The 18,689-nt window shown below is 44.2% G+C and overlaps 1 pseudogene; it reads left to right on the top strand.

The window, feature by feature from the left end:
• The first annotated feature begins 10,523 nt into the window (after nucleotides 1-10,523).
• On the top strand, nucleotides 10,524-16,285 carry LOC139776637 (uncharacterized; annotated as a pseudogene).
• The last annotated feature ends 2,404 nt before the right edge of the window (nucleotides 16,286-18,689 follow it).

The following is an 18,689-nucleotide window of genomic DNA, read 5'->3' on the forward strand; positions in this document are numbered from 1 at the left end:
ATCGAAAAATTTGAGAAACTCGCGAGATATGAAAATGTCTCGGAGGAGGAACAATTCCATTACTTTGGAAAATGCATGAAAGGAGCCGCGAGCCAGTGGCATGAGCTACAGCGAGCGGAGGAAATATACGAAATCAAAGAGCAATTTAAGAAACATTTCTGGGGATGCCAAGCCCAGATGCGATTCAGGCAAACGGTGTACTTTGGCAAATACAAGCCTGGTGAGATGACGATGACCGAATACGCACTCGACATGGCCCGACAGGCCAGAACGCTAATTCCGCCAATGTCAGACGAAGAGGTGGTGCAAACGCTGCGCGAGCACTTCGAGGGAGACATCGCGCGCGAATTGCGTCCATCAGTCGTGAGAAACGTAAACGAGATGATCGACATGCTCGATACCCTCGAGAACGAGAGAGCAGCTAGGAAGTTGCGCGTAGAAGCACGAAAAGTGCCGGAGAGGCCAGTCAATCGAACGGATTACACGAAAGAACGAAACACCGCGAGGAATACCTACGCCAGAGAGGACACCCGACGTGACAATTTCGCCAGACGCGACGCGGCGAAGCCCTCGCCGCAAACCAAGACTGCCAGCTGGCGAAAGTCGGAGCCATCCGAGGCCAAGGCGGGAGATGTGGACATCGTGGAAATGCCGGACAGCGATGACAACGAAGGCCGACCAACCGTCACACGGTATACCAGAAATAACGACAGTTATCCGAGAAGACAAATCCCGAAGGCGGGAAATAAAGAGAGAGAACAAGTGCGCCAAGGTAACCGCGGGAAAAACCTCGCGGCCATCACGGCGAGAGGAGAAGCGAAAGGCGACGAAAGAGACGAGGACAGGTCGTCGGCGGAGAGCGAGCGGGAATGCTGCATGATCGCCAGATCGGAAGAAACAAAAGGTGATCCGACCGAGCCACTCAGCATCATTCGAACGAGAGAGATAATAGAGGAACTTGATCAGGAGATGGCCGAGGCACAGAAAATGAAGGTGAAAGCCACCGACGTGCCGATGATCGAAATCGAATTCGGGAAGTGCCGGGTGATGGCATTAGTGGACACGGGATCACAGATCACGGCGATCACCCACGCGCTGTATCAGCGACTCATGGATTCAGGAGAGGAGACGGCAGCGGTGCCCATTAAGCGATTCCGCTTGAGGGGAGCCTTTGCGGAGAGAGGAACATCGGTGACCAGTAAAGTTCGACTCGTGGGTCGGTATAAGGAGGAAGAATTTGCACATGAGTATTGCATCGTGGAGAATCTGGCGTTCGACATGGTGCTGGGAATTGATTTCCACATGAAACACCGGATGTTGCTGGCGTGCGATGACGAAATAAAAATACAGTTTAGGAAATCGTTTGAGGCGTCGAGGGGAATCAACTCCATCCAGCGAGAGGAAGCGGAGGAGAGACTCCGACACATTATCGAAAAACACGCCAAGGTATTCGACGGACGAATAGGAAAAGTGAAACATTATAAGCACAGAATTAAAATGAACACAGCTCGACCATTCAAGAAGAAAACGTACCCGATTCCGGAGATTCACATGGACCGGGTTAGAACTTACATCCAGGAGTTGGAGCGCAAGGGGATCATTGCAAAGCAGGCGACGCAATATATTAACCCGCTGGTGGTAGTAGTGAAGAAAAACGGTGACATCCGCCTATGTCTGGACGCGCGGGAGGTGAACAAATATATGGATAACGATCACGCCCAGCCGCCAACGATTGAGGAGGTATTCCGCCGGATCGGCCGGAAGAAATATTTCACGACGTTGGACGTTACCCAGGCGTTTTGGCAGATCCCGTTGGAAGAAGAATCCCGGCAATATACCGGGTTCTTGTTCGACGGCCAAACCTATGTTTTCAAACGAATGCCGTTTGGACTCAAGACGGCCGGCGCATCGTTCACTCGAGCCATGGACGGGGCAGTGGACCCAAGGGAATACATAATCAAATACCTAGACGACGTGCTCATCGCGTCGGATACACTGGAAGAACACCTGGAGCATATCGACTGGGTACTCGGAAAACTGGAAGAGGTTGGATTTAAGCTAAACCGCGATAAGTGTGAGTTCCTGCAAGAAGAAATTAAGTTCTTAGGACACACCTTCAATGAGATCAAGGCGGAAATCAATAAGGAGACCCGCAGGGCAATAGCGGATTTTGAGCGGCCCAGAAACAAGAAACAGTTGCAGTCATTCCTAGGCCTCGTGAACTGGGACCGCCGTTTTATAAAGAACATGGCTAGGCTCACGAAGCCACTCGAAGAACTGTTGAAGCAAGGGAGGAAATATGAGTGGCTTCCCGCCCAACAGAACGCTTTCAACAACCTTAAAATGGCGTTCAGGGAGGCGCCGGACCTCTATTTAACGCGGCCGGGATACAAGTATGGAATGTACGTGGATGCGGCCCGATCGGGGCTGGGAGCCCGTCTATACCAATACCAGGAGGGATCGGAAGAAAAGGAAACCGTCGGATACGTGAGCCGCAGCCTAAAGGGGGCCGAGATCAATTACACGGTCACCGAGTTGGAGTGCTTGGCGCTGGTGTGGGCACTCCGGAAGTGGCACACGCTGCTGATGGGGCGCCACGTGAAAGTGCATACGGACCATCAGGCTCTGCAGTTCCTCAGCACGTGCGTCCAGAACAATGGACGGATAGCACGGTGGTTTGCATTCCTGCAGGAGTTTGACCTGGAGATTGCTCACCTACCAGGAAAAGAAAATCAAATCGCGGACACCCTGTCGAGGAGAGGAAAGACCGGTGACGCGGACGCGGAGGACAAGAGGATCGCCGTCATAAACGACGTGAGGGAAGGCGCGGAGACGACTCCATGGATTGACATAATCAAGGACGAGCAAAACGCCGACGAAACGCTGCAGGAAGCGAAGAGAGAAGGACCACAGGAAGTGTATGAAAGAGAGGAGCTGACGCGGATCAGATACCCGGACGGAGATCGCATCGCATTACCCAGGAGGGCGACGTGGCGCATTGCCAGGGAGGCGCACAAGCTGCTGATACACTTCGGCACAGACAAAGTCCTCGACTTTTTACAGCGGCACTTCCATGGCCCAAATCTCGCCCGGGTGGCGAGAGACGTCGTGGCGTCATGCGAGGTTTGCCAGGCGACTAAGTATTACACCCGAGCAACGGTGGGGAACCAGTACTATGAGCTGCCTGACGCGCCCGGGGATACACTCTCCGTGGATATATTTGGACCGCTACCTCGAGCGGCGCACGGTGAAAAGTACGTGCTCGTGGTAATGGACCAGTTCTCCAAGTACGTCAAGTTGTACACGATGAAGGACCAGAAACTGGACACAATCATGGAGGTACTGGAGGGCCGGTTTTTCGAGGAGATAGGGATACCCCGGGCGATCCTGACGGACAACGGAGGCCAGTTCATAACGGACCGGTGGCGGCAGTTCGCCCGGGAAAAGGGGTTCCAAGTATGTAAGACGTCACCATATAACCCGCAATCTAACCCTGTGGAGCGCGTCATGCGGGAATTGGGACGCATAATGAGGACATACGCAAGCAACCGTCAGTATACGTGGCACCGAATCGTACCCAGGGCGGAGACAGTAATAAACAACACGACCCACGCGTCGACAGGATATACGCCGCGTGAGCTGAATGACGGGGAGGCAGGCCACTTGGACCTGGACCCCAGGCTACAACCACTGGTGACGGAGGAGATCCCATGGGCGGAGAAAGTAGAAGCGGCACGAGAAAAACTGAGGGGGGCCGCAGCGAAACGAAAAAGGCAGGCGGATAAGCACGGCACGGCTGAATATCAACAGGACCAAGAGGTGTGGGTGAAGCGGCATCGGCGATCAGACGCTAACCGGAGGCTAACAAGAAAAATACACCTCGTCTACGAGGGGCCATACCGGGTCCTACGCATCATCCGGCCAAACGCGTACCTCATCGGGGACCTTGAGGGTCAGCTCATAGGTGTCTTTAACGCACGACAGATAAAGCCCAACCGGAGGGCGCTGCTGAGGGAGGAGGAAGTCCCGGATCACAGGGAGCCCATCGAGGACCAAGTACCCGCGAATGACGGGGAGCGAGGCGAGGAGACCGACGCGGAAGGATCCACGGAGGACGAAGAAGCCGAAGCAGAGATCGATGTGGAGCAGCTTACGGATGACGAGGAGCTAGGGGAGAACAATGCGGTAGAGCCAGTCAGAAATGACGGGGAGCACGAGGTGACGTGCGGCGAGGATGAAAGCAGCGACGACAAACTGGACGTCGTCAACTCGATGCGAGTAAGCACCATGCTGCGAAGCACGAGCGGACGCCATAGAAGACGAAGCTCGACGCCAGACGATACTTTAAGCGCCGAGCTGACGGGGAGAATGCGACCGCGCGCTTCGCAGGAGCGCCGAGTGGCGATACTGACCCCGCGACCGGTGCATTTCCCGATGACAACCAGCGCGACCAATAGGCGGACCACAACAATCTCCAGGAACAAGTCCTCGGGATCACCTCTCGAGGACCTGGGACACACACCCATAGGGTCGGCGTCAACGTACGGACATCACAGGGACGCCCGGAAGACTTCCTCAGGAAGTCGGCCCGGAAATCTGTTCCGGGGCATCTCAGGGGAGGTGCGCGTAGGTCGGCGTCAACGGCCGACGCGTAAAAGTGTCCCCGGGCGACTTCTCCAAGAAGTCGACCCGGAATCGGTATCAGGGCCGTCCAAAAGGTGGTGCGCACAGGTCGGCGTCAACGGCCGACACCCGAAAGTTGACTCGAACGTCATCTACGGGGAGTCGACCCGGAATCGGCATCAGGGCCGTCCGAAAGGTGGTGCGCACAGGTCGGCGTCAACGGCCGACACCCGAAGGTTGACTCGAGCGTCATCTACAGGGAATCGACCCGGAATCGGCATCAGGGCCATCCAGGAGGCGGTGCGCACAGGTCGGCGTCGGCGGCGCTGCAGAAACGGCAAAGGTGAAAACCTGGTGCAGCGGTATCGAGAGAGGAGGTCCGCGGCGTAGTACCGCACGCGGAAATTTCCACCCGGGAGCGTCCGAAAAGGGGGCACGGGGAACACGCGTGAGAATCACGCGCGGCGTGATGGGCGCGCGAAGAGAAAGTCGTGACGTCACGACGAACGACGTAAACAACCTAAGAGTAGGGATAATCCGACATGGTAGGGAGCCCTTCCGGCATGGTGGGGCGCCCGAGCGAGAGCGGGGACTCGAGGCAGTCTCTCGAGTATCGCGGTAGCGTACGGACGTGTCTCGCGTAGCAACGGATATCGTAGAGTATAACACGGCAACAGTCTCCAGTGATACAATACAATCGGGAACTCCCGCGTGAACGCGCGTTAAACACTCACTTAACGATAGTGAGAGATAATTATTTATCGAATTAACAATCCGTGATAGTGAAATAGATCGGTGGCGACATAGTGCGTATCGAGTATATTACAATCGTGGACATTGGGTCTCGCGACTACGAGATATTGTACGAACATCGTCATTAGTGACATTTAATCCACTGTGATCAATAAAAGCGGCATTTGCGGAAAAATATTACGAATAAAGCGCGACTCACACCGAAGTGTGGCGACTCCATTGTGAAGCACCTTTATTAATTGTGAAACGATCTGTAAAGCTGAAATAACGATCCGAAATTAAAGAATAGTGAATTCTTAAACAAAGTCTCAAGATTAATTATACAATTAGTGCACTTACCTTCTACTTACATTGTTCCTTGGCGATGATCCCTCGTTGTCCAGCGGCGATCTGGTATGCGATGTAAAGCGAGGATCCGGAGACGACCAGCAGCAACGACGATCCATCCTGGGCAGGGCCTGCAACAAAAGAAGAATATTAGCACGTAATTAGTATAAGTTATCGAGACGTACCTTTATCCAGTATGCGAGTATGCGAGGATCTGGAGACGGGATACAGCAACGGTGATCCGGTAAGGACGCCAGCCTGAAACTCAGGAACAACATTAACGTCTTGGCGAGAAACAGGGCGTTGGTGCAAATATACCTTCTCGGTAGTCAGAGGTTAAACCGAGTGGCGACCGTTCGATAGGGATATTATCCGCCGGAATCGGGCTTAACTCGTGCCGTCCGGTCACAACCTAACCTGAAATCGCCGAATTCGCCGTGAGCTTAAGTCGTGCGCCCGGCGCGCCACAGTGACTGACCAGCCCCGGGTGCTTACTGACTGATTAGCCCCAAACACAAGTTTCAGGTTTGATCGCCCACGAAATATTAGACATCAACGATAATGAAAAAACTACACTGAATTCGTGTTCAGCATGCATTACCTTTATAATCACGTACCTCGAGATTTGGAGAGCAAATATTATTGCAGATATTACAAAATTTCCACGCGCAGAAAATTTCACTTTCACCTTCCGAAAACACGTTTGCCCTCGTAAAAATCATAACACGGCAGGTAACCTGCCGAAACTCCGTTGGTCACATGGGTACCATAAGCAGCGTTTACAATGTTAATAGCGAGTTCGCACAATATACAGGTTCCGAGATATTTGATTTGACGCTTCAACCCCGTTGACCTTTTAGCCCCGGTCTCCCCTACATACACACGTATGTACATACGTACGCACAAAAAATTTTTCTATGTTGTTAGAAAATTTTATTTCTATTTAAAAAAGGCGAGAAACTATCATCGCTCAGGACGGGGGCCCGGCGTTACGCGCCGCTCGTGCGTAATCATCGCCGCTTGTAGTAAACAACTGCCCGCGCGCTGACCGCGGGGCGGCCGCATCTCGCCGCGCGCTTGGATTTGGCGGTGGGCCGGGCCAATACGGCGATTTTTAATCATTAATAACTTATCAACTATTGCAAAAATTGCAAAATGGTACATGACTTTTCGACTCAGTTTGGCTCGCTCTATCTAAATATGAGAAAAGTACCAAACATTCAGGGATAATGTTCAATGTCATTTGTCGCATTTCGGAGCGTCTAACTGTGCGCCGAGGACGAGCGACGGCATTCGTAGTTTCCTTCTTCAATGAAATGCATTTTCTCTCGAACAAGATTAGAGGATAAAGAGTTTTAGAATTTAATGCTGTTACATAAATAATGCTTATAGCCAACGAGCAAGAGATAGCGTAGTTGGACGACGCTCGGCGGGAAGATAGAAGCTTCGAAATCCGGCAAAGTCGACGGAAATCTTGTTTGAGATAGCATAATTCTTGCATTAAACTAACATATAGCAATGTTAAAATAAACGTATTTCTCGAGATTCGATTATTGTCGTTCGTCGCATTTCGGAGCTTCGACTTTTTCACCGAGCGCCGAGCGATGATATTCGCTACTACTTCTTTCTCGTTGGCTAACATTATAATATATGCAACAGCATTCTATAACTCTTTATTGACTTGTTCGAGAGATCATGATTGATCGCATTAAAGGATACATAGCAATGTTAAAATAAACATATTTCTCGAGATTAATTTGTCCAGTGCCGTTCGTCGTATTTCGGAGTTTGTATAACCTTTCCGCCGTGCGCCAAACGACGGTAAATTCGCCGCAACTTATTTCTCGTTGGCTATCGTTATGCAAGAGCATTCTAAAATCTTTTATGGTCCAATTCCGTTCGAGAGAGCATGCCTAATATTAAAGAACACATAACAATGTTGAAATAAACGTATTTCTCGAGAGTTGATCAGTGTCGTCCGAACGCCAAAGCGATAAAAAGTTTTAGAATGTTGGTATTAAAGTGCGATCGACGAGAAGAAAAGAGGTCCGAAAAGCCGCGCGAGACAGTCAATGGCCTAGTTTACACCGTGCGTTTAGGCCGCGACCTATACCTTATATTCAACCCAAACACGATAGGTCGCGACGATGTGAACAGTTGCGACCTCGCTTGGGTCAGGTCTCTTTTTCGCGTGCCCTGACCTAAATTAGGCCACATGACATAACGCGTGTAAACGCAGGTGACCTAAAGATCGCCTAAAGTGCAGAGAGTGTACCAATAGATACTAATAGATAATTTTTACTTATATTTGACCCAAAAGTATCATAGGTCTACATGGTGTAAACGTTTTGTTTAGAAGCCTATTTTAGGTCGCCATTCTTTACGGCGACACTCGCGCTCGAGCGAAGAGGTAGCGGCGCGAGCGACTCGGGTTCAATGTGCCACGTGCCACCGCAATTAATAATTAGACTACATCAGATAAAATACTTGATATGCGTTTTGTGACATGAAATAATTCACACGCGTACCCAGTATCCTGAATTGTTTTCGCAGCACGGTTTTGCTTTCTAGAATATCATAACTACCTAGTTGGTGACACGAAAGTTACTCGCACGAAAGTTTACTCGTCGTCGACGATAATTATTATGGCGATGACGCCGAGGGATTCAAATACTCGGAGGAACGAACCCTATTGTCTTTCATGTCTCTGAGAAAAAATTCGCGTCTTTCCAGGCGCATCTCCAGAAAAGAATCACCGCGGATGCATAAACCGGTCGGAGCCCGAAATAATTATCAAAGTGAAAATCCGAGAGTGTCAGTTATCGTGAGATGTAACGATGATACGCTGAATTGAAATCTATCGTGGTTTTATTCCGTTCTCTCGTATAAACGAAAAGGAATAAAAATAAGAGGTTTGGGCGAGGGCGGCAGAACCACTAGGTATATATGCTTGGCGAGCATTGTACGTTTTATCGTCCGTGATAAAATTTTTATTATTAAAATAATAAAATATTGCTTAAGGTGGCTGTAAGGAGAATCAGATATGTTAACAATTGCATAAAATTTTAAAAAATGAGCGCTCCTGTATAAGTAATATAAATTTATAGGTTCACTGGTTTTTTAGGGCATGCTTATAATAAAGTTGAAGATTATTTATAATGTACTATAATGGGAGACTCAAGGCTGAATATCAATTAACAACAAAAATGATTATTAAAAATATTAGGAATTAAATAAATTTGTGTTTTATATGTAAAGATCGTACTAAAAGTACATTCAAAGATGTGAAAAATCTGACTACATTTTCTTGCAATATTGAGGAGGTTGTAAGAAGAATCAGAAGTGTTAATAATTGCATGAAATTTAAAACATAATGCTCTCTTATAAATAATGTCAGCATGTAAATTTTTTTAGATTTTATCACCGACTAGAATTTTGAGAACATTTATAGCAAAATATTCAAGATCTTTTAATGTCTCAAAAGTTTTATCGCGAAAAATTATATAAATAAATATGTATAGATAAACATCATAATTGTAATTTGTAGATGTAGCGTATAAAAATCCATTCTTAATAACTTTTTATTAGCAACACCTTTTTATTAAAGAAAACATTTTTTTAAAAACCTTCTGAAGAATTTTATGGGGATATTAGTTCAACGTCCATGTTTCGTGTCGATATGTGGAGTATCACTTATAGCGATTGCATCAAAACAATGGCCGCTCTTAGGCGTCTCTCCGTGTCGTCTTACATTTGACTTTAGATAAGCGCCGCGAAGAAAGAATACCTTTTCAACTCATTGTCAGCAAATATTTACGGTCATAACGTCATGATGAATCTTAGGTGGTGAATAAATCTTGGTTATTAAAAATACATATATAGTTTGTAGTATTTTTTTTATTCTTTTTATAAATATAAAATAAATTAAATAAAAATAAAAAGAACATTACAAAATAGTACAAAATATAATATTTCCTCAATAATTAATATTTAATTATTATTATGCAAATTTAAATGTTAATATTGTTTGAGAATGCAATAACTTTAAAAATAACACTTATCACAGACGCCGCGACATTTTTATCAATTCCTTTCTCTATATGTTTATACATGTCACAATGAGCTTCAGCCGTTCTCGCAGCTTCTTTATATAGCAAAACTTCTTCGACAATAGATGTTTGGAGACGCGTGTTGATTTCAAGCTCGCAATTAAAACTGGACTAAACGGAAGCCGCTATCTCACTAGCGCAGGGCATCGAAAAATCCAGTCACAATTTAACAATTCCGCTAAGCCAGTTAATAATAATAAATGATAAATATATTTCCGCTGGCTGTTTCACTTCCGCCAAGTGCCCAAAGTGTCTGGAATATTCTTTGTTTATCGCACAAAAAACCCCGGAGCTTTCATGATTCATTCGTCGGGCAGTTGTCAGTCGATCATCGGTCAGTCAACGCGCGGCGCGAGCAGTTTAAATTACGGTAAACGAAAATGTATAAACGTTAGCGATTTCCGGGACACTTTCACCACTCGGTCTACCCCTAAATTCTAAATCTTATTTAAATTTTGTTGTCGCGAATGCTTCTTCCTTTCTCACGCGCCGCGCGAACGATATCGGTTACCATCTTATCGTCACTTAATATTATAGAGAAAATATTATAGCTTATAGCTCGTCACCTCTAATATTTATCGTAACGGACATTATGATCGGAAATGCTTGAAAGAAATTATGATCATCCTTCTTCGTGGCGCTTATCTGAAGTCCAAAGTCCAATGTGAGACGATCGATGTAAGACGATCGCGGGACACGTAGGCACTGTATACTATTGATATAATGCACTGTATTGCAGGCGTGCTTCTTGGTCCACAGTTTGGTCCGGCATTGCCGACGTGCTAGTAATCGTGTATCCGGTGTGCGAGGTACATGCTTCTGCACATTTTGCAGTCGTTCGTAATTCGGGAAATAAATCGCGCCGCTTTCAGGTAGCATGTTGACGTTATTGTGACGTTATTTAATAATTATTTTGACGTCAAAACGTCATTTTGACATTAAAATGACAATAAATAACGTCAGTTTGCTACATGGATTGTGACACACGTTAAAGCGTCAACTTGACACATCTTACTCTCAGATCCGTAGACGGGTCGATCGTTCTGCTTTTCGAGCGAACGGATACGATCCGGCGTGCCGTGCAGAAACGTAAGAGATTAATCACGATCGAAGCTAACAATAACGTAATGGAAAGACGATAGCGATGTTTCGCTCACGAAGTTCAAAGTTGTCTGGATCAGCCGGAATGGAGTCTGCAGCGTGGTGGCTGATCGTGGCTGCCACCGTGATAGTCTCGACAGGAGCAAACCTCGAGGGACCGAACATATGCACCCGGCAGGATACGTAAGTATTCAGGAATTCGGGAATCGAATTTTTAATAATTTGTCACGAATTTGCAACACCTGTTTGGTTATCAAATAACGTATGTTATATGTTATTTTAGATATACGATAACGGTGAAAGTGTCCGAGCAGAAACCGTACACCATACGGGAGAACACGTGGTGCTTGAGCTTCCCACAGAGATGTTCCAAATACAAAGTCGTCTACAGGACAGTCTACAAGGAACAGGTTCGTTATCTAATTTACAAAGTACTTTCTAATTTTACGGAGAGGTTTGATCTAGATTTTTGTTTCCCATTCGCTATCGCGGAGCGACAGCAAGCTCGGAAAAGAAAGCTGCAGAGAAACGGTTATCGGTGTATAACGGCGCGAATTACGGTCCGTAATTACGTGTTTCTTGCAGAATGTGAAGAAACAAAGACCCGTAAAAGAATGCTGCAAAGGCTACACGGAGACCACGAAAGGCGATCGCTGCATTCCAGTGTGCTCCGAGGGTTGTCTCCACGGTACCTGTATTGCGTCTGACGCCTGCGAATGCGAGTCGGGATACCGCGGCTCATTATGTGATACCAGTGAGAGCAGCTTCATTTTTATAATAATAATAATAACGGCGGGACATGCATTCCTGTATAGCTGGCGAAACGAATACTCTTTTATTATAGTGCACGTACTTTTCATTTGCGATGCAACAATCCGATATCCGACATGAATAACAATGTGTTAGAGTAACACGTAGAGAGATAGCGAACGTGAAATAACGAGAATATTATTAAAGATGTTGTATGTTATAATTTAGTAATAATGACACTTCGCGTTAACGAAAGGAATTTAAAAATACGTAATCGCAAATCACGAATACTTAGCGTAAATACATTTTTATCGTGTTTAAAAAGTTACGTTGGCGGGTTTTCCTGGAATATTTATGTCTCATATAATTATTTTTAAAAACTGATGAAAGAAATACACGGTAACTTCCTGCGCTATCGAATATATCAGTTTATTTAAACGGCGTGTACAGAAGGTTAATTTTAACTTTCATATGAACAGAGTGCCTTTCGGGTAAATGGGGCAGAAATTGCGAGATGGATTGCCAGAAGTGCCAGAACGGTGCCACGTGTGATCCTAGTAACGGTACCTGTGTATGCGGTGCAGATTGGATGGATGAAACGTGCAGCCAACGAGCCTGCGAAGACGGTTTGTACGGTTCCAACTGTACAAAAGTGAGTCTTTACATGCACTTCTTACAATTAGAAAGTTACTCTTAAAAACTTTTACGATGTCTCGCACCAATTGTAAATTAAACTTAATTCACAGGTTTGCGAATGTGAGAAAAGCAATACGGAGCAATGTCATCCGTGGACTGGACAATGTTCCTGCAAAACGGGATGGGACGGCAAAACCTGTGACAGGCCGTGTTCCTTCTATACTTTCGGCAAGGGTTGTCAAAATTATTGCACTTGCAAGAACAACGCGCAGTGCTCGCCCATCGACGGCACTTGCCTCTGCGCGGACGGATATCGCGGAAAGGATTGCGGCGATCTGTGCCCCGCGAATACGTTCGGGGAAGACTGCGCGCAGAAGTGCGCCTGCAAGAACGGAGCCAGCTGCTCGCCTGAGAACGGAAGCTGCAATTGCACGGCTGGTAAGCGTAACTTGAATGATCACACTCGATATGGTTTGTAATTATAAACTGATCGTTTAGAGAAAATCTTTTAGATGCACCTATATAGTTACAGAAATAAATTAGTCACATAAGAAATAGTCAATGTTAGTATCAGGGTGAAACTTTTAGATTTAAATGTTTGGTCATTCCTACTTTTATTTATTGTCTCCTGGAGTCTTGTCAATATTATTTCACAATTATTCTGCGTAACATTTTGCATAGTATTAGACGCAGCTTTGTATGATATTTTTCGTACACGTCAGTAACTTTCATTGCTCATCTGTAGAACTTACCATACTTCACTTTGTTAGTAGAGGATTATCTAGTAATACTAGTTACTTAGTAGAATTATTTATTAAAGTCTCGCTAATAAACGTATTTCCGATGAAGATATTCGACATCGCTAAGTACGACACAAATTTCACGTATCTCTTCGACATTTTACCACGATGGGTCGGTATCTTGTGCGACCGTCCGTGCGATGACAAATTCTATGGCAAGGATTGCGAAGGCAAATGCAACTGCTATAATAATGCAGCATGCCACCCGCAAAATGGTAAGGCAATCAAGTAGCGACTATTCCGGTTCGATTCTTTGCGATAAAGATAGTAAAATTTTACATCGATATCGTTAAAAAGGAACATACAAAGAAATACGCGACGAATTCCTACCTTTAAATTCTTTCTTACTACTTGCACAGAATACATGTTATCTTAAATCTAAACAAACGCAGGCACGTGCACGTGTGCGCCTGGCTTCACCGGTACACTATGTCAGGATCGTTGTAGAAAGGGCTTCTATGGAAACGGATGTAATAAGAGATGCGACTGTGTCAAGGAGAACACCATGGACTGTGATTCCGCTACCGGGTATTGCAACTGCAAGCCGGAATGGCGAGGTTTGTTGAATTAATTTTCGCGCCAATTTGGTCGTCAATCAAAAATTTTTTCCGTCGAGAAAATCAACATGTTACGTCATTGTTGAATCAATAGAAAAATTATTGTTAAAGCGATAGTGAACAATTAAGATTATTCAAAAACGTACTCAAGGAGAATAGAGAGTCAAATTGATATTATTTTGTTTTTGCTCTTGTGTATAGCTGTACCGCATATATTGTCAATTGAATAATGGTATTGTAATATAAAGAGTAAAGAGAAGCGATAGCGTATGAAGAACGGTTCTTAATGGTAGTCATGCAGCAGAGAGCCGTTTCTCGAGATGGATTTTGCTCTAACGTTGAAACAGGAATACGATGCGAAACAAAGTGTCCGGAAGGTCTTTACGGCGAGGATTGTCATTTGCATTGCGAATGCATGCACAACAGTTCGTGTGATCCCACGACCGGAAGTTGCGTCTGCGCCAAGGGCTGGGAGGGCTTTGATTGCTCGCAATCCTGCAAGGAAGGATGGTACGGGCTGGGATGCAGAGAAAAGTGCCTGGAGAAAATAAACGGTAAAGCGAAGATCCAATATCCAAGATTTAAACGCATGACATCGTTTGAGTGTAACACATTTTATTCGCATGTTTTTTGAACCGATTAATTGTGTTTCGTAGGCAACATAAGACATAAGATAAATGTATTATCACACCTTGTGGCAGATTGCGTTATGTTTAATATCTTAATCCTGAATGCAATGTTATTCTTACAACATATCTGAATAAGTTTCTATTTTTCCGATGCATAATCGGTCAGTCTCTCTCAAGAAACATACATTTCGCGACATACATTTTGATATATTACAATCGGAAAGAAATAAAAGAGAAGAAATTGGATTAAATTGTAAGATCAATTCTTCTGCTTGTGATGGCATTGTACATCCGGAGATATAGATAACATGCTTGGATGTGGGTTTTTTTTTCTATTCGTACAGCTATTCGAAGCTAAGAATAAATAGTTTGATCTCTACTTGCGCAAACGCTGACGCAAATAGTATGTATATAATAATTCATTTTACTCTTTACCACCAGTCACTTTTATTGTCAAGCACTGAATGATTTTATTGATTATTAGATTATCTATCTTACATTCGGTTAAAGTAAAAGTGGTGAAAGAATTAATAATAGTTATAACGAACGTGTTACTAAAAATTAACAGGCGATATATGTATAAAGTTTTATTTATAGGAAACTTTTCTATGTTATCGCGATAAATTCTTAAGTATCATCGTTTTTTCCCTAGAAAATATGACTTGCAATCACGTTACCGGCGAGTACGTTTGCCGTACGGGATACCTGGGTCTCACCTGCGAGCATCCGTGTCCGCTCAATCGTTACGGGCTAAATTGTTCGAATCATTGTCACTGTAAGAACGGCGGGGAATGTCATCACGTAACAGGCAAGTCGAGAGCTCACAAGAGAATCTTCCTGAGATATACATTCGTCTAAATGCGTCCACTCTAATTCCTTTTATTATACCGAGGTGTATTTTCTAATCAGGTGTATGCCAATGCCGACCTGGCTGGCAAGGCGAGTACTGTCAAACACCCTGCGCGGAGGGCACTTACGGCGTTAATTGTACACAGCATTGCAAGTGTCAGAACGACGGTAAATGCAGGCTTAAGGATGGCCATTGTCAATGTCCGCCGGGATGGACCGGGACCATGTGTACCGAAAGTAGGTTTAGCTACCGAAAGCTGTAGACTGTTACTACCAGAAAGGAATGATGTACCAAACTATGTTATATATTGATAAATTATATTTAAACGCAACGCTTGCCGATTGCAGTTTGTCCCGAGGGGTACCACGGTCACCATTGTTTGGAGATTTGCGAATGTAAAAACGAATTCTTCAGGTGCCATTCAGTCGAGGGTTGTATTTGCAGGCAAGGGTATACAGGTACTTAGAGTACATTTAAAAATAATAATAATAATTCTGCATGAAGAATTGAGGTTTTTTCGGAATCGTACAGTGACTTAATGTGACTGAGAAATTATTCTGTAGGTGAGAATTGCGATGAACAACTGTTCTCCCATAATATCCAAGAGAAAGGTAACCGAAGTTATGAGTATATCGGGGGCGTATTTGCGATTATTGTTATAATTGGCGCTTTGTTAGCTGCATGGATGTATCGTCGTCGCAGAATGGCTGGTGTCAAGAACGAGATAGCTCAAGTGCAATAAACGGCTAAGTCTGAGAAGGATAAATTCGACATAAGTAGCTGTACCGACGAAGACGACTCCAAAGGTACGACATGTTTATTAACGACAAAATAAAGACAATTTTGCACGACAATTACATATCAACTTATATAGATGTTACTATTCAGGAATGTTCGGTCAGCGATACTACCTGCAGAAGAAGGACGATCATGTAAGAAATCCAAACTTGAATGTGTATCACAACGAGATAAGCGGCATGAACGACAAAAGAGTCTCGCACATCTATGACGAGATTAAGCAGCCGCCGCTAAAGGCTAAATGATAAGACAATATTCCGAGTCGGACGCCAATTTTTTTTGGATAAAGTATTCTGTTATTTTATAATAGGCATAATATAATAAAAAAAATTAAATATTATGGTAAACATAATTTTTCGTGCTCATTAACAAAGTTTTTTTACATTAAATATTTTATTATTCTATTAAGTACGATAGAAGAATTAAATTATATATTTATGTAAGAAAGGATTAAATTTTCTATGTATAAATTCACGCTCACTTGGCACGATGTCTGATATCACTACTTTTACAGCAAAAATAGATTAAAACAATAATGTTTCGATTGCGCAATAGCTACGCACAATAGGGCGCGAACACTTGGCGCTTTTTTCTTAACTTTTTTAAAAGGGTGTTTTTATGGTATATGGTCGATGAACTTTATTTACGAAATATTTATAGGAACATAAGAGGTGTGACACGTGACACCTTTATCATTGTCTGATTTGATGATATTTGTAAAAGCCTGGACCTGCAGTTGTTAGGTTCTTATTAATCTCATAGCGATTTTTTATGGCGTATTTTCTCTGTATATCGTCAATGTTTATTCTTAAATATTTTTAAAATAAATCAACGCGTTTTTCTTCTTTCCAACCTTTATGTCCACAATTGTGCAAAGATTTAAGGTTTGTTATTGTGTTCAAAGTTTTATTAAAAGGTTGGTTAAGTTTACATTCGATTTTTCTGTCGCATTTTTTATGTTAGCATGAATTATTCAGAAAAACATAATTAATAACAATATTAATAATAGATTAATAGAATACTATAATTTTAAAATGTCTTAGATTATAATTAGAAAATAGCAAGAATTTAATTATGCATCCGTAGAGAGACGCTAGAAGATAATAAAAGTTAATAGAAGAATAAACTTGCATGGATAATAAGATAGGCGAAACTCAGGTTTCACACCGTCCGAAATTTCGGAAAATTACTCCTGATATATTAGCAAAGCATCTGAGGCAAGAGGTCGTCGTAGATATTCCGCGTCTAACTGTGCGCCGAGGACGAGCGACGGCATTCGTAGCTTCCCTTTTCAATGATATGCATTTCTCTCGAACAAGATTAGAGGATAAAGAGTTTTAGAATTTAATGCTGTTACATAAATAATGCTTATAGCCAACGAGAAAGAGATAGCGTAGTTGGACGACGCTCGGCGGAAAGATAGAAGCTTCGAAATGCGGCAAAGTCGACGGAAATCTTGTTTGAGATAGCATAATTCTTGCATTAAACTAACATATAGCAATGTTAAAATAAACGTATTTCTCGAGATTCGATTATTGTCGTTCGTCGCATTTCGGAGCTTCGACTTTTTCACCGAGCGCCGAGCGATGATATTCGCTACTACTTCTTTCTCGTTGGCTATCGTTATGCAAGAGCATTCTAAAATCTTCTATGGTCTAATTCCGTTCGAGAGAGCATGCCTAATATTAAAGAACACATAACAATGTTGAAATAAACGTGTATTTCTCGAGAGTTGATCAGTGTCGTCCGTCGCGCATTTCGGAGCTTTGACTTTTTCACCGAGCGCCAAAAGCGATAACAAGTTTTAGAATGTTGGTATTAAAGTGCGATCGACGAGAAGAAAAGAGGTCCGAAAAGCCGCGCGAGACACTCAATGATTTTCAAAAAAATATCGTTAAGTAACATACACGACAGAAATCCATGAACGAATCCATGTACCGAATCCATAACTTTGAAAAACACGGGACATCGTATATTAAACGCACACACCATACATTGTTATTTTTCTTGTAACAATTTAAATATTTCGTTGCGTGACTAACAGTTCGGCAGCTCGAGCGTTTAATTGCTTTGTTTATCCCGCGGGCCGCGGCGCGGGCTCGCGAAGCTCGAAGGCCGTGTGACGTCGCGCGCCCTACCCCTACCTTGCGCGCCATTCTTACGGCGACGCTCGAGCCTCGAGCGAAGAGGTAGCGGCGCGAGCGACTCGGGTTCAATGTGCCACGTGCCACCGCAATTAATAATTAGACTACATCAGATAGAATATCTGATATGCGTTTTGTGACATGAAATAATTCACGCGTACCCAGTATCCTGAATTGTTTTCGCAGCACGGTTTCGCTTTCTAGAATATCGTAACTATAAGTTGGTGACACGAAAGTTACTCGCACGAAAGTTTACTCGTCGTCAATGAGTAATTATTACGGCAATGACGCCGAGGGATTCAAATACTCGGAGGAACGAACCCTATTGTCTTTCATGTCTCTGAGAAAAAATTCGCGTCTTTCCAAGCGCATCTCCAGAAAAGAATCACCGCGGATGCATAAACCGGTCGGAGCCCGAAATAATTATCAAAGTGAAAATCCGAGAGAGTCAGTTATCGTGAGATGTAACGATGATACGCTGAATTGAAATCTACGTGGTTTTATTCCGTTCTCTCGTATAAACGAAAAGGAATAAAAATAAGAGGTTTGGGCGAGGGCGGCAGAACCATCACTAGGTATATGCTTGGCGAGCATTGTACGTTTTATCCGTGA

Source organism: Temnothorax nylanderi, unplaced genomic scaffold (genome assembly GCF_030848795.1).
Source record: "Temnothorax nylanderi isolate EJ_2023f unplaced genomic scaffold, tnyl_v1.0 TNYL_tig0124_pilon, whole genome shotgun sequence".
NCBI lineage: Eukaryota > Metazoa > Arthropoda > Insecta > Hymenoptera > Formicidae > Temnothorax > Temnothorax nylanderi.